Genomic DNA, 16,623 nt, shown 5'->3' with positions numbered 1-16,623 from the left:
GCACGATGCGTGTTTTTTAGGTCTCGCCTGGCTATCGCGTAAGCGATTGCTCAGCGAGACTCTAGTAAGGGGCTCACAAAAGTGCTCCCAAAAGTGGATGGCATGGCGAGCACGCGCACAATCACGTGCATCGTGCCGCCATGCAATCCGTTTGGCATCGTACTTCAAAGGGTCCGCTCCCCCGCCCCCTCCAAGCGCGCGCGCCACGCTCCGCCGGGCTTGTCTTGTTTTTCTTGGTTTTTTTCGCCATTGGCAGCTTGATGCGAATCTATATACCGGCAAGAACATTTAAGATTCCTACAGCACAATACAATTGTGCACTTTTCTTCAACAAACTAAGAGGCTTAAACAATTCTCGCTGCCAAGTTTCGGTAAGAATATTTTCCTCGAATATTTTCTTCAACTGTTCAGTTTAAGGTTTTCTCTACGGTCGAGCATTTCACTTGCGCTCATTTCTCTCTGTAACTGTCAGCTTAACGCGCATTGATATACTGACATGAACAATTGAGACTCTTTCCTCTCGTCGTCAGAAGCTTAACGCGCATCGACATATTGACATGAATAATTGAGACTCACTTAGCACGACATATGTTCGGCTTGTTTACAGTCATGGTAAGCATATTGCAATTCACTGTTTATAATAGGTTCTCTCCGACTCACAAACGGCTTTTTGAAACAATTCTTTCTATCTTTGACAGTTTTAATGTGCATTGACACACTGATAAGAGAATTATCTATCGCAAGAATTAGCGTCTTATACTTGTTTGGATTTATGGTGAGTGATTCATGACTTTCTCGTGTATATTCACAACTACAATTATGATCGACTGTAAATTAATAGGTGATTTTGATTGTTCACAGGCATTAGGCACATTACGGTGTGCAATACAATCGAGCAGGTAGGATTACAAACTGGCTTTTTTCCACCCATACACATCTCGTTCGGTATATTAGTCACACAAGGTTTTTCCTTCTCTTTCACTGATAGGACGAAAACTCTTTCTTTTTTCTTTTCATATTTAGGTATGGTACTTAATCTACATTTTTTCTGTTTATTTCACTTCATTCTGCGTCTACATACACATGTGCTGGAGTACAATATGCGTGTTCGTTAATTCCAAATTCACCATCTTCTTGGGCTCTACAATTTCCACTCTCATCAATATTACAAAGATGTGGTACTCCTTCCGCTGATGGTTGACGGGACTCTCCACTACTAATATAGTTATATACCAGTTTACATGGTTAGAAAGTTTTATTTTTTGCTTACAGATTTCGGCCCTGAAGAAGGGAACCCTAAGTCCCGAAATGCATTGGGCACTGCATCAACTACAGAGTTAATTGACAAATGCTATGTTCAGAAAACTTCTTTGATATACACTTTGTTTGTGTCACAAGAAAATGTTAACAAATGAAACTGTATTTGAATTTATATTCATGTTATGAAAATACGCATCTGAAAAATGTCTACATGCATTGAGTCATAAGTATTAATCACGAATTATAATTTACAAATGGAATAATTTGGTCAATTGTTTTCTGTAGAAAGACAGGTTAGTTAAAAGTGTTTGATTCAGTATAAAATACAGAACGGTTGGTTCTAAATACAGACACAGTGCGCACTGCATCCAGGATTTTATCCTGTTGGACCCCGGGCAACACAGGGCCATGTAAAGTTTCCACATGTTATGTGAACGGCTCTTCAGAGCTTCCAAATAGTACCTCACAAGCAACGACTGACAGTGCTCAAGCTGTAAATGAAGTTCTGAAAGGGAAAAGGTGCTACAGGCTAAATAGCCCTGAGGGTTACACGGTGACACATTTCTGGTGCCTGGCCAGCTGCGTCAGGGGAGAAATACTTGAGCAAATAGAAGTAGGTTTATTCACAGTAACTGGGGTCAAACCTCCACAAGTCAACATGCACAACACTCTCAAAATTAGGTTTGGTCATTCAGTACACTGCAATTTTACTATAGAAACTATATTGACATAGCAAAGAGGTGTTCAGATCAGACGGCTGAGCAGCAAAGAAAGTGGGAAATTGGTTAGATAGCATAAAAGATATTACAAGTGCTTGCCTCTAGTTGAACTTGTCGTTTATAGCGCTTATAGCTCTTTTTCATGAATTTACATTGGGGGTTGTAGTATTTTTTGTTCACAATATGTTTAATGAAGGCTACTGTGAGTTCAGTGAAGAAAGAACAAGGCATAATCTTCTCTGGCGTCGGCATAGAATTTCCCTGAAATGCCTTGCCTTGAGCTGTGACCAGCAGACTGAGTTATTCCCTGCTGCCTGCTCACAAGAGGCACAGTTGCCCTCCCTTTTCCCCTCCTCACAGTCATCTAGCCCAGTGTATAACCTACATTTCTAGCAACGTTTGTTATTTGTCATTCCTAGAAAGACTTCTACTATTATTGCCACTTTCGGTAACAAGCATATGCAATGCAATAGGTCTCGCATTTGCGAGAGTTTGAGCTATTGGCATTGTAAATGACAATGCCTTTTATTTATGTGTTGGTTTTCAAAACAGATAGATACGAGGCATTGCCATTTACAATGCCAATAGCTTAAACTCTAGCAAATGCGAGACCTATTGCATGGCAAATGCTTGTTTTTCTTGTCCTCAAACTACAGAACATATCACTTCCTTTCTCTGTCTTCCTCCACCAGTAGTCCGGGCTCCCTTCTCGCTCATCTTCCTCTCTTAACCGCACATCTCTTCGTCTTCTGCATCTACCTGAACCACATTTATAGAATCACTTTATTCTCTCCACAAACCTCCCTGCCTTCTCCTTCTACTGCCCTCAGTGCTTTTCCAGCATTCACTTTGCCTCAGCCCTCCCTTCTCTTCCCCTTTGGCCCGCAGCACTTCTCCAGTCTTCACTCTGCCTCTATCGCGGCACCCGCGCTTTACTTTTAATGTTCAAAGTAAAGCGCCGGTGCCGCGATGCTTGTTCTAATTAAGCAGCTCAGAGGGCTTGGGTTGAGCACGTCCTGAGGACAATATCAAAGGCTCGCGCATCAGATCTAATATTTCCATCTTATTAAGCCCAGCAGCTGTGGTTCGGAAGTCAATGGCTTTCCATTAGCCGCCAGCCCCGCCTTGACTCCTGGCTAAGCCCAGGCACATAAGGAGTGGTGGCCCTGATTGGGGGGAACACATGTGTAGTGTTCTACATACACAGGACACGGACACAAGGCTAGATTCCCGCTGTGCTTTATTTATCCAGCCTTCCCCGTCCCTCGCCTACTCTACTCTACTCGTTCCCGGGCATCCCCCTGTCTCCTCCCTGATCCCGCCTCCAACCAGCCTCCTCAGCCGAGGAGGTCCTAACGCCCCACGTCAGTGCACAACATTACATCTCCCTCTTTCTTGACAAATGAGTTAGTCCAAATCTCTACTAAATAACCCAAAACAAATTATCACGTAGTTACAGTTCCTCAATCAGGCGACCCGGTTTCTTAATAGTTCGAAGGGGCCGGATATGGATGTCGGGACGGTCAGGTTCTCCTTCATCAGGGGTCACTCTTGACTGCTGGTCACGGGTTTCCGTGGCACTAGACCTAGTCTCTCCAGTGACAGGACCCTTGAGCACCTCTTTAACTTTAGGACTGCACTTCTGGAAATGCGCCACATTTCGGGTAATTCTTTTCTAATCAGATTCAGCAGTAATCATGGTTCCCTTTTGTCGAGTGACTACTACTGGAACTTTATGATGACAACAGTCCGTTTTCTTTGGTTGTTCTTGTTTTGCTAGTGCTAAGTCGCCTCCGTGAATCGAGGACGGTGCCGCTTTTCTGCGATGATCGGCAGACGTCTTAATTTCCTCTTTCTTGAGTTGGTCAGTGACGGTTATGTCATTGGAATCAGAATCATGGGATACTGTTCTCTCATTCCAGTCAACCATGGGTATTCTAGTGCGCACTGGACGTCCCAGCATTACAGTCGCAGGGCACTTACCCGTGCTAGAATGAGGCGTGTTTCTATACGCCCGCAGAACTTCATTTAGAACCATTTGAGTGTCGTGTCGCGACACTTCAGCTTGTTGAACTGCTTTCTTTATTGTAGACATGACTCTCTCATCCATTCCGTTGGCCTGTGGCCACAGCGGTGTCATTTTGCAATGCTTAAAATTCAGATCCTTGGCAAAATCTGCAAAGTCTTGACTATTGAACGGAGGCCCATTATCCGTTTTCACTATTTTGGGAATACCCCATGGCGGCGAACACTTCATCTAAGACAGGTATTGTGCTGGACGCTTTGGTTGACGCAAGGAATTGGGCTATCGGAAAACGTGAATACTCATCCATGATGACCAGGATATATCGTCCAGATTTAAAGGGTCCAGAAAAGTCTACCGCAATCTGCTGCCACACACCTTCCGGCAACGGTGACATTTGCAGTGGCGCGGAAGGATCAGGTCGACTGACCAGTTGACATTGGGGACTGTCCTTTAGGGTGAGCTCTACCATTTGATCCAGCATTGGAAACCATACACGCTCCCTCAGGCCTCTCTTGGTGGCCACGATGCCTCTGTGAACTTCATGGGCCAGATTAATAATGCCTTGCCGTAAATGCTTCGGGTTGACTATCCGATTGGATCGTAAAATCAGGCCATTCGTGGCTACTGACAGTTTCTCCTTCACGTGCTTGAACGCGGCACGTTCATGTCTGTCAACTATGCTGTTCGAAGTGTCGACATCCGAGTGTCTCCAGTCATTGTTTTGTATGCGACGCATCACGTCTTGCAGAGCACTATCTTCACGAGTGGCATCTGCGATGGCTTCCAGTGGAACTGCTGGCGGTCGAGCCGTCTTTCCCAGGCCAGCAACTAACTTTGGAGGTCTTTGAGCCACCTCGAGATCATCAGCACCTTGTACAAGATGTCCACTAATTTTAACCGCTCAGCAGTCGGAAGACTCAAAAGGCAGTCAGCCTCTGGCCCTTTAATAAGATGGATGTAGGCAGGAATGGTGCGATCTTGGTACGTGAGGTGTGTTGAGAACTTTCCCAAGCAAGGAGGGGCTGCTTGGACATCCACATGTAAACTCTCACGTGAGCCGGGCTTAACGCCGGGGGTGACTTCATCCTTTGATATTCCGCCATTGGTATGTAGTTGAGAGAGGCTCCGCTGTCCATCACGAATTTGGCCCAGTGCGTACCAATTTGGATGTTGAGCCTACGATATTTCTTCAATCGGTTGTGGTCAGCGACCATACACACGTATTCATCACTGTCCTGCGAGATGGAAGACAGTGACCTTGAATCTGGAGAGGACGTGCGTCGAGATCGATAGCTTCGGTGAGACTGACGGCTAGAGCGAGAGGAACCTGTTGACGACTCTCTGCGATCACGTACTGCTTTGGCCTGATGACGCATGCTTGTGGATCGAGATGACCTTTCCTGATCTTTCTGTTTGCTTTTTCTGTAGTTTCCGCAGACGTTTTCAAAATGGTTCTCCCCTCCACACTTCCGGCATGACTCCCCACACGGATGAATGCCCCGCCATGGGTCAAACTCCTAGCCACACCGATAGCATTTGAGATGCCGTTCCCTCCGTCTGTTGTTTTGACTGGAACTACGACGTCGCCGATGCACTGACTGTTGTTGCTTCTTGGCCCTTGAAGACCTTTGTTTCTCTGGAGAGTATCTGCGTATGTTGTGAGATTGAAGTCTGAAGGCTTGCTCGCGCTTCTCACTTCTCCCAGCTTCCATTCTTTTTGCATGCTCTTCAGCTTGATCATGCACCCGCGTCATCTCTTCAATTTCGTCCAGCGAATAGCTCTTCTTCAGTAGTTTCCGTCTTAAAGATTCGGACAGACATCCTTCAATGACCCTCAGACGAAGGGCATCCTCAGTCGAGAAGGAGTCAAACTCGCAATAGCGTGCCAGATGTCTGAGGCGAGCGATGAAGGCGCACATGGGCTCTTCTTTTTCCTGGGCCGCTAAATTAAACGTGTATCTCTCATAGTCAATGTTTTTTTTGTGCAGAAATTTTCTATTGAGAGCTACACACACATCCATGTAAGATGCCGCGTCGGCTGTGGGCAGTTCCTTTATGATTTGCCCGACGTCTTTGCCTATTAAATTGCGTAGTGCTATTAGCTGTTGAATGGCGTCTGTCACCTGCGAGCCTTTCATAAAATCTTCAAAATCCTCGAGCCACTCCTTCCACCGAAGACCCATACCTCCTCCTGTTTTAAGGACCAGCGGTTCGTGTGGGCGCAGAAAAGACGCTCCGAGTATCCCCATCTGTCCAGCATTGGCTGACATTGACCCTGCTCGGCGAGTCGGTGAAGTAGCCATGGTGAGGACCCAGGCCTTTAGTTGAGATTATCAAGTTCTCGACGAGATTTTGATCGAGGTTCGTTGGCTGTGTCAGTGCGCGAGTGCCACTCAGGTGTGCAGTTGCGCTAGCCACTCTTTACTGACTCTGAGGCTTTCTCATTTGACTTTACCAATGCTTGATGACTTTCAGGCCATTCAGTTGCATGTACCAATGCTTGATGACCTGGTACGCTTTTTCAGTTGTTTGCCAATGCTTGATGAATTTTCCACCAGTCAGTTGCATTTACCAATGCTTGATGACTGAGGCTTTTACAGTTGTATTTATCAATGCTTGATGACTTTTAAGTTATCCCGTTGCATTGACTACTGCTTGATGACTTCGAGGCTCCTATGGTTGTTTTCACCAATGCTTGATGACTTTCAAGGTTCTTGATTGCATGAACCAATGCTTGTTGCCAAACTCCAAATTATTCAGTGACATTTACCAATGCTTGATGTCTTTTAGGCACTTTGCAGTTACATCCACGAATGCTTGATGTCTTTGAAACACTTGCAGTTGCATTTACCAGGGCTTTATGCTTTTTTTTTTAAATTCGCCTGACTTCAAAATGGCCGCCGGAGCATCCTCGCAGGGGATTGGTGCAGGCGCCTGACCTCAAAATGGCCGTCACAAACTCTCGCTCCCCACGGGATTTGGCCTTTCATACACCGGCAGCAGCTCCTCCAGCAACCGGACCACACTCGGTAACCGAACACGAAGGAAGGCACTCACCAGCAGGTACCAGGGCTTGACACCACGTGACTGGGGTGGGCACCCAGATCGCTTCTGCATGCGGCACGTGTGGGACCTCCACGCTGCTCCACCATCGAGGGGGGGGGCTCACAAGTGTCCTGTACTTCGCCTGCGTTACTTCCGACGTCAAGGGGGCTCTCCACTACCCTCGGTTCTTCGGCCTCACAGACATGACCGGGGTGGGCACCCGGATCGTAACGCGCCAAGACGAGCGCGATCAGGGCAGTCCTCCGAACCACACCACGGGACTCCTTACACGGCGCTCCCCACGCTCGTACCGTCCACGAGCTCACAGGGCACGCACCCACACCGCATGGGTCGTGATCCACTCCTCGTCGCCAGCTGTAGTGTCCTACATACACAGGACACGGACACAAGGCTAGATTCACGCTGTGCTTTATTTATTCAGCCTTCCCCGTCCCTCGCCTACTCTACTCTACTCGTTCCCGGGCATCCCCCTGTCTCCTCCCTGATCCCGCCTCCAACCAGCCTCCTCAGCCGAGGAGGTCCTAACGCCCCACGTCAGTGCACAACATTACAACATGCACCACTAATTTGTTTTTTTCTGCGTAGAAACATTTCAACATTTTATTATTGCCCAGCAGGGCTCGAGTCGGGGTACCACGCGGGTGGACGGCGTCCCCCCACTTATTTTACCAGGTTTTTCCGGGTGGACGCCGTCCCCCCTGCCCAAAAGCTGGACAGCATTGTGTGAGCAGAGAGCCCGGGTGGGAGGGAAGTTTCCCGTAAATTACCAAAGATATGCTAATTTTTGTAATTGGAGACTTTAAGAGGCACCGGTGGTGTGTGCAGGCTGGAGTGATTGGGAGGCGGAGCGAGCAGGCGTTGGCGGTTAACGCTTGGAACTGGGGCACCCCCTCGGGGGAGTGGGGGGGGAGGGGGGGTTGCAAAGGACATCGAGGAACAGACCAGGGGTAGCAGTGCTGTGAAATGCCCCGTCATCTAAAGGCATATGAATACTGATGAGATTCCTGTTGTGACGTCACTTCCGGTGACAGTGTCCCCCCACTTCTTTTCATGAGATTCCTGTTGTGACGTCACTTCCGGTGACAGCGTCCCCCCACTTCTTTTCATGAGATTCCTGTTGTGACGTCACTTCCGGTGACAGCGTCCCCCCACTTCTTTTTTTAGGACTTGTGCCCTGGACCTTACATAACAGTTTACAGGGCTTTCCCTGTGCCTTATAGGGAATTTGTGGGGAAAAAATATCACGCTTTGCGAAGGCAATCACAGCAGAGCTATTCTTCCTGTATTCTGTGCATATTAATTCAATTCAATATGTCTGACCAATTCCTTGGACTGGTCTACTACCGCTGGGGGCCACAATGATGTTACTTGGCATTGCTATCAGGGGTGTAGCTTGGTCAGTAAGACTGGCGGGTATGAGTGTCAGATTTAACGACAATCACTGTTAAAATACATTATTGTAACAATTATGGCGCATGAGAGGGGCTTAAGGGGCAGTGGGAAGGGAGAGGAATGCAGATTGGGATGAGTACTAAGTGAGAGAAACATAATATTTTGTAAGATAACATTTTTAGGACTTTCAAAACAGGGATGAAAGTGAGTGTGTGTGTGTATTTTTGTCAGTGTGTGAATGCAAAAATCCCAGGTGAAATCCGACAGACACCACACCCGTTTAAAGCACTTGTACCCAAATTTTCATCAGAAAGTACATTTATTACGGGGGTGTAACACCCCAAACACCAGGGCTGGAGTTGGGGGTACACGGTGTCCCCCCACTCTTTTCTCAGGGTGGACGCCGTCCCCCTTGCCAAAAAGCTGGTCCCCACAGAAATAAGCTGAACGTGTCTTGGTGTAATTTTCAGACACCAGGACACATTCAGTGTGTGACATCATGAGGTCATTTGCATATTGTCAGTCCCCCCACTTCTTTTTATAAAAACCAATATCATTTCTTTGTACAGCTTATAAACAGATTTGACATCTGGCCTGTTTTCAAAGTTATGGAGAAGCCTGCTTTCATCCATAAACATGCAGTTGTGCATTTTTGCAGAGTGCACAGTGAACATATGGCTGTGCCAAGGAACCCACAACGTTTATGGTAATTTCGAAACTTAAGAGTCGTGGTGACGGTCTGTTATGGCCAAAAGTGATATATTGTCAGTTTTCTTTTTTCCCCCTTTTGGCAGTAAATTGTAATATTGTTGTAATTATAGGGTAAGCCGCATTCTACACCCATGGCTTACCTTTGACCCCCGCATCTCACCTACCCTAGTGAATGAGGTGTGATGTAAAGGTGGTGGTTGCACATTTCATTCTGTTTTACATGCGCATTGTAGTGGCTCTGTTTTAGGGTTACCACGTCCCTTCTTGACTTCGGGGTACTATGATTCCGGCCCAGGGCTTCCCTTTTGCAAATTATTGTTAGCAGATGTGATATTCAAAATGGTTCTATGAAAGCAAGCCACTACAACTCCCAGAATACATTATGCCATCAGACACAAGCTCTTCACTGAGTATGAATTCCCAATTATCTATGAATGAGTGTGTCTTATTTCAAGTTCTGTGTGACTTTCGCGTATTTTGCAGAAATAAAACATGAAAAAACCAGTGTTTTTTTCTGTTTATTGAAAATACATGAGTAATTTACATTTAAATCTGGTATGAGACCTAACTCAGAGAAACTGCTTTATGCATCAGGCCTGAATTTTCGAGCACAATTTGAGTTTAAGACAGACGTAAGACACTAGTAGACCGCGCTGATTGTTTTATGTAGGCAAAATATCATGAAATCAGCAAATTTCTCATTAAATGCAGTTCATAAAATTTGTCGGTTCAATTTAATGTAATGTTTTTGAAATTTCACAGAATTGTAATGAGATTTCAACCAAAATCATTAACGATTTTGTCTCCTACAGACACAACTATTGTTAGAAAAACCTTTCTGAATTTGGATCAAAGTGTCTGAAACAAAGAGGGATCTGGTAAGGTAACTCTAGTCGCAGAGTTGTTACCTGTGAACATGCCCCCTAGAATGACGCAATTCTTTGGCCGCTGTATTTTCCTCATCGTTATGGACTGTCTGCACTTCACATAAAATCCATCATCTGCTGCATAATATGCTGATTTTAACAAATGAAAAGCTTCTAAAGCAAACAGATTAAATGTTACCCACAACGCTGCCACATGTGCTGCCGTGCATGAGCAGGCCCATTGCAAAGGTTAATTGATCACCTTTCGGTTTTTACTGATTGTTGTATTAAGATATTAACTATTACTAACGAGGTGAAACCTTTGCCCAGACAGTGTTAAAATGTGTTAAAAAAGAAAAACTAATGAGGTAACTAACGGTGCCACAAAAAGTGCCATAACTTGCCTTTTCTTGACGCATTATTTAGTGTTCTCTGCCGCATAAATTTGAACTCCCCCACTGTATAAATACAGTGTTCCTGACTATGAATTATCTCTCTCATCTGGTAATTGTCTGATAACGAGTCAGCCATCATTACTGTCTCTTGCTGGTTAGATTTACAACATGGTTGTCGTCTATGTGAATATCCTTATTACAGCTAAGGAATTTTAGGTTAAATAACTTTGCAAAGTAACTTCTTGCACATCCTTCTGTCTTTGCAATGTCACTGTTTTTCCAGTGTCTATGAAAACTTTAAAACAGAAAAAAATCTGCGAAATGTAATTTATTGTTGTTGAAAGTGATATTTGAAGTCTGCCAATTTCTGCTGCTGGGAAATGGGACATGTGGGCTATTGGTGGAGATGTTGATTATGGAATTTTGAGACAATAGTTGTAATTCCAGCGTCTGACCCTACCCAAAACAAGCATTGGCATGGCCAATAGGTCTTGCTTTTGGGGCCTTATAAGTATTTAGTTATGCAGCACAATATCCTTGGTGCAACAACACCAACTGTTGCATGGCTAAACACTTATAAGGTCCCAAAGGCGAGACCTATTGGCTATGCCAATGCTTGTTTTCCTTTGCTAGCTAGATGCTGTTTGTAGAAAATGGAATACAAGGGCCTGAGGCCGGGGTAGGCAGGGAGGCTTTGGCGAATGGAATCTGAGCACTTGCAAATTGCAATGATGGCTCACAGACCTAGCAGCTTGTCCTATCTCATAGATCTTACAAGTGAGTTGTAGCCAGTGGTAAAGACTTAAGGCTGCAGAGTTCAAATGCAGCGAAAAACATTACTTTTATATTTATTGCTTTGTTCTTCCAGCATCCTTTTACAACCCATGTCACAGTTTTAGTTCTTGTTTTTCGGTAGTTTAATGTCTCCCTTTACAGTCATAATTAAAATACTTTGAGGACGATTGTTTAGTTAGTGCGCATTCCACGTTCACTTAAGAAAGACTACAATTTGAGATATTAGAGTTTTAAGCGATGCTGCAAACATGCGGTCTATTTAAATATCTATGAACATTTTAGATTATCTTTTACGTTTAATATTTGTTATTTAACACAGAATACTGAAACTCACTTGACACGTGTTAAGCTTGTAAAGATTGGCCATCAAATTTCGTTAATGGGATAGGAGGGAGGAGCTGCTTGTGGCCAGCTACGTGAAAGTTGCATATGCATTAGAATGTTATTCCCACTCAGAAAACGTATTTCTCGCGATACAAATATTTTACAAACTAAGGCATCTGATATCAAAGGCAATACACTTCGGCTTACATAGATATACAGGTTCAGGCTCTGCAACTGAAGCTATCTCTCGTAGTACAAAGTCCTACAAGTTGAGGCTTCTACTACCACAGCAAAGTTATCCTTCCAGTAAGAGATGGCACAGGCTCAGGCCTTTGAGAGCAATACTATTCCTCTGTGTATGTACAATGATCTTACAGTTTAAGATCTCCCACAGGACAATCCATCAGGTTACAAATGCATCACGGGCCTCAGAACTCAAAGTTATCCCTTTGCTTAAGTATATATAACAAGAACTGGCAGCTGACAGAGAAGCTAGTCTCATGCCACATAAATTATACAGAGTCAGATCTCTGACAACAGAGCTTCCCTTCAAGACAGATTTTATATGCTCAAGCATCTGACAGCAAATCCTTGCACCATTTATGGCTTTGCTGACTTTACACCTCCTCCCACCCCACTCCACAAATGGGCTGTATTTGCAGCTCCCAGCTTGTGGTGTACCATTTTGGATCGCAACACGATTTTTATGTCACCACGGTGTGTCGCAGTGCAATGATCTACTTCCAAAAAACACCGATAAAATAATGTATATAAAAACAACTGTAGAGTGCAATACATTAGTATTCATGAGAGGCTCGAATCGCACCTCTAACTTTATGCGCCAGGTCTAGACTTGGTCAATGATATTACAGTTAATATGTCCCCCAGGACAGCGCTTCATCAAGATTTCCTTGGGGGGCAGAGTATTAGATAAGACGGACCAGCTGTTTGAAGCAGCTGATCCACCTTTTCTTTGCAGGGGAAATGCGGCCTTCTTTTCAAGGGGTGCATTGATCTCCTACAGGTGGGTGCAGTGTCTGGCTGCATGCATCTAAGGGATGCATGGATCTCCCAAAATCACTTTCATGGAGTGCCTTGCGGGTAGAGAGGCACGCTGCTTATTTGCCACCTAATATGTGGCGCACAATAAGTGCACCCACTGACAGCTCCTTTACCTCTGCGTCACACAGCGTGGTCATAGAGCTAAAGTGCTCCCTGACTTCATCGTGGTCACACCCGAATGCTAATCAGTGTTTCCCCCCTAGTGATCCTGCTGCGATCAGTATTACAAGGGAGCAGAAATCAGGCGCACACGCCCATTCTGCCATCAGGGCACTTACCATGATAGTTCTCCAGGAGTATTTATTCTGTGTAAGTATTTATGCTATCATACATATGACAGTTGTTCAATTATGCATGCATAAATATAATATATAAGCGCATTTGCAGTTACTTAAATTTAATTTTGGTTCTTCACAGATAACATATTTTCACCATGGAGAAATCTTTTCCCGCTGCCCCTATGGTTTTGTAGTACTCAATTTTGAATTTCATTAAGCTTTATTCGGTTAAAGTGTAGCAACCATAAAAGCAAGTGTACATACACAGATACAAAAATCCAATTTCATTAAAGGCAGCGAAAATTCAATCACAGTTCATAATTACATTAAAACATCATACTTTTTCTAGCATGAATTGATCTTAAAATAAATGTCACAGCATAAAGACAAATCTCAGGCTCTCTTAGTGTAAACAATAGACTCATAGCAGCATTGGTGGTTTTGACGTTATATTTCTTAAACAATGGTTTTAAATAGGCGATTCTAAAATTCAAGTACAAGTCGCATAAAAGTAGAAAGTGCAAGGTGCTCTGCTTAGTATGCCCATCACATGGACCCGGGGAGACTGGTCGCTGTTTCATTATGGGGAACGCTACTAAGTGGTGAACAAGGCCTAGTCTCATTCTTGTTAAAACAAAGCGGTGTGAGGGTCTCGTGACTAGTGTTAGATAGCTTTGAAAGTCATCAATATCTATATGCAAGTAGTAAAGCTGGTACGTGGTTTGCTTCCCTACTGTTCTCAACCTGCACTCATTCTTATGGTACAAGAAAGTATTCTTTATCTCCTGTTTGGACAACCCTGTTACGTCATTTGGATTTTCCAGGGTCATCAGATTGACTAGATCTCTATAAGCATTAGCTATATATTTGATGCCAGGGGATCTTAAAACAACTGTCCAATCACAGGCAGTCCTTAATAATTGATTTATTAAATATAGCCTCCTCTTTTGACCAAATTGATCTCCAGAGCAGTAGGGGTCTCGGTGCAATCAAGTCTGACCGATAATTGAGCCCCACTTGGCAATGAACTAGTTCAGAAGATGCTAAAGCAGGCAGACATAGAGGAACATTTCTTCTTAAAAAAGCTCCTATTTGCAATTCTTGGCTGGAATTGTGACCCCAAACCCCTGCGCAATATAGTGCAACAGAGGCGCATCTAGCTTTATAAATATAAGTCATGTCTTTGCGCGATCCCCCAATTAAGATGCGAACCTAAAGACCCCATGCGCACTTTTAGTCAATTGTCAAAGATCTTTATTCGGTTACCATAAAAATAACCATAAAAGCACAGTGCAAATAACAAATGATAAAAACTACTCATATTGATTACTTAAGTGGAATCACATAATAATAGATTTACGATAATTAAAAACACTTTTTTAAAAAGGCAGTGACAGCAGCAATGACATATACTTCATCCAAAAATTGCAGGGCCTATAGCACGGGGCGACATTGTCTCAGTCCAAGTTTCTGTAGTACCGGTATAATCCATCTCCTTCTTGGTCTAATATAGTATTTACAGAAGAACAATATCTGTATATTCGACTGTATGGAGACGTCGTCACATGGGCATTTACATAGATCTTTAGACCAATCATTTAATTCAGGAAAACTTAAAGATCTAAATAAGATATTCAGTTTGACGCGAGTCAGTAAAAATCGGTCATAGTCGCCCATAGTTAACGTAATATAAGGCTGAATACTAAACGTCAGCAAAGTAAGTTGATGGGCTTGAACCGTGGATTTTTTCATTTCGTTTATGGCTCTAAGGTCACTCATATAACGATACAGCTAGCTTTAAAATCTTTCTTAGGCATATTGCACATTTAAACATATTCTAACCATCTTATGTGTTTGACCCCATCCAACCCTAAAACATAGGTTAAAATATGACGGTTAAAAGCAGTTTCATCTGTGGTCCAAATTTTGTGCCACAGGAGAACAGGCTGAATCTTAATCAGATCCTCCAGATAAGGCATACCCAGTTCCGAATGGCAGAAGTTATGTGAAGTGCTGTCCGGGACTGCCAAAAGAAATGTAAAAAATATTTTTCCGCAATCTGCAGAGCATTTACTTCAGCAAAACCCCAGATTCCAGCTCCATACGTAGCTATAGCCACGCACTTTGCTTTGTAAATGCATAGCAATTCCGCAGGGGGTCGTCTACCCAATTTACGACTAAGATTGGAAAGTGCCATCAATGATTTTGTAAATAACAACCGTCTAGTTTTAACAGCCTGGTTAGAGGTTCCTGACCTGTCAAATAGGATCCCCCAAATAGGAAAATGTTTTAGTTCACTCGATGGGCCTTGAGTCTATAAAAATGGTGTTAATCTTTTTATTAGAACCCACCCCACAATTCAATGTGAACGTTTTGGAGCAATTAATCCTAAGCCCCAAGTTTAACATAAAGTTAGAAAAGGAGGTGACGGCCCCACTGCAGACCGAGTGGCGTGCAGGCCATTAAAACCGCGTCATCCGCATATAGGAGTGCAGGGATAGGGCGCTTTGTCGCTGTCGGGAAGTCCCTGCACTCCTTGACCAGGGTAGTTTTTAGGTTATTTGTGTATAAAGTAAAGAGGAACGGGGCAAGGACACAGCCTTGCCTCGCTTCTTTTGGCACATTAAAGTGCCTAGTGCATTTGCAGCCCTTCCCCTACCGAACCCTCGCCCTTGCCCCTGAATAAAACTGCCATAAAAAAGTGATTATTAAAACATCCATGCCCATACCCTCTAAAATGAGCCATCGCTTATCATGGATGATACAGTCGAACGCTGCTGTTAGGTCGACAAAGGTCATAAATAATCTGCCCCCTTTAGCTCTTGTATATGTGTCTAGAACTATATGTAAATCTAGGCCCTGTTCAACTGTGTCCATGCCCTTACGGAAGCCATATTACAAGTCAATTATAATGGCCTTATTCCTCAGCCCAAGCCTGCATTCTATCCAGTAACACTCGCCCAATAACCTTAATTGTAGAGTCCAGCAGCGAGATGGGTCGATAACAGGCTGGGTTGATCCTAATTTTTTTTTAAATTGGCACAGTTACCGATTCGTACCAGGTTGATAGTAGACCTTGTGTGCAACATGCATTAAAAACCTGCATTAAAAGTGGCTCCCATAGTTCTAAGTTGGATTTAAAAAGGTCCACCGGAATGCCATCCGGGCCTGGGGCTTTACCTCCCAGACTTAAGTTTATTGCTGTATTAACCTCACTAAGAGTAAAATCAAGTATTAATCCCCCGGATTCAAGCAAAGACATAGTGTTGGTCATGTTTGACACAATGCCTTGGGCTTCTATTGATGAATTTTCATACAATTTAGAGTAGTGTGATATCCATTACGATTCGGTGATAGCAATCTCAACCGTTGCTAAATCCTTATCGGCCAAAAAGGGTGCATTTACGGCTTTCCAGAAAGCAGAGGGATCTCGATTTTCAGAAGCTTCTTGTAATGTACGCCATGCTTCTTCTTTTATTGCGATCTTTCTCGCTTTTAAGGCCCTCTTGTAATCTCTTCTTGCCTCTCTAATGTGTTCCTGATTCTTCACTGTAGCATGTAAGGAATTTTTAAGATTGGAGTAAGCCTTTTCACAGCGAGTATCAAACCAACCTTGTTTGTAAGTAACCTGCTTTTAGCTTTAACACGTAATGTTTCTTTAACTTATTTTGAGATAGCCGCAAAATTTTCTATAATTTCCTGATCAGTCGATTTCTCATCCAAGCAAGT

General features: G+C 43.9%; 2 protein-coding genes across 2 annotated transcripts in view; one reads left to right on the top strand and one right to left on the bottom strand.

Moving 5' to 3' along the window:
* Positions 1-16,623, bottom strand: part of LOC146785406 (uncharacterized) — a 2,064,968-nt gene that overhangs the window by 780,269 nt on the left and 1,268,076 nt on the right. The gene's annotated exons all lie outside the window — the stretch shown is intronic.
* Positions 7,007-16,623, top strand: part of LOC146785408 (uncharacterized) — a 787,621-nt gene continuing 778,004 nt past the window's right edge. The window contains exons 1-2 of the mRNA XM_085634423.1: positions 7,007-7,068; positions 9,987-10,052. The gene's annotated coding sequence lies outside the window, so the exon portion shown is untranslated. The remainder of the gene's footprint in view (positions 7,069-9,986; positions 10,053-16,623) is intronic.

The sequence above is a fragment of the Triturus cristatus genome, chromosome 11, assembly GCF_964204655.1.
Source record: "Triturus cristatus chromosome 11, aTriCri1.1, whole genome shotgun sequence".
NCBI classification, from domain to species: domain Eukaryota; kingdom Metazoa; phylum Chordata; class Amphibia; order Caudata; family Salamandridae; genus Triturus; species Triturus cristatus.
This window is presented reverse-complemented; position numbering and strand designations above follow the sequence as displayed.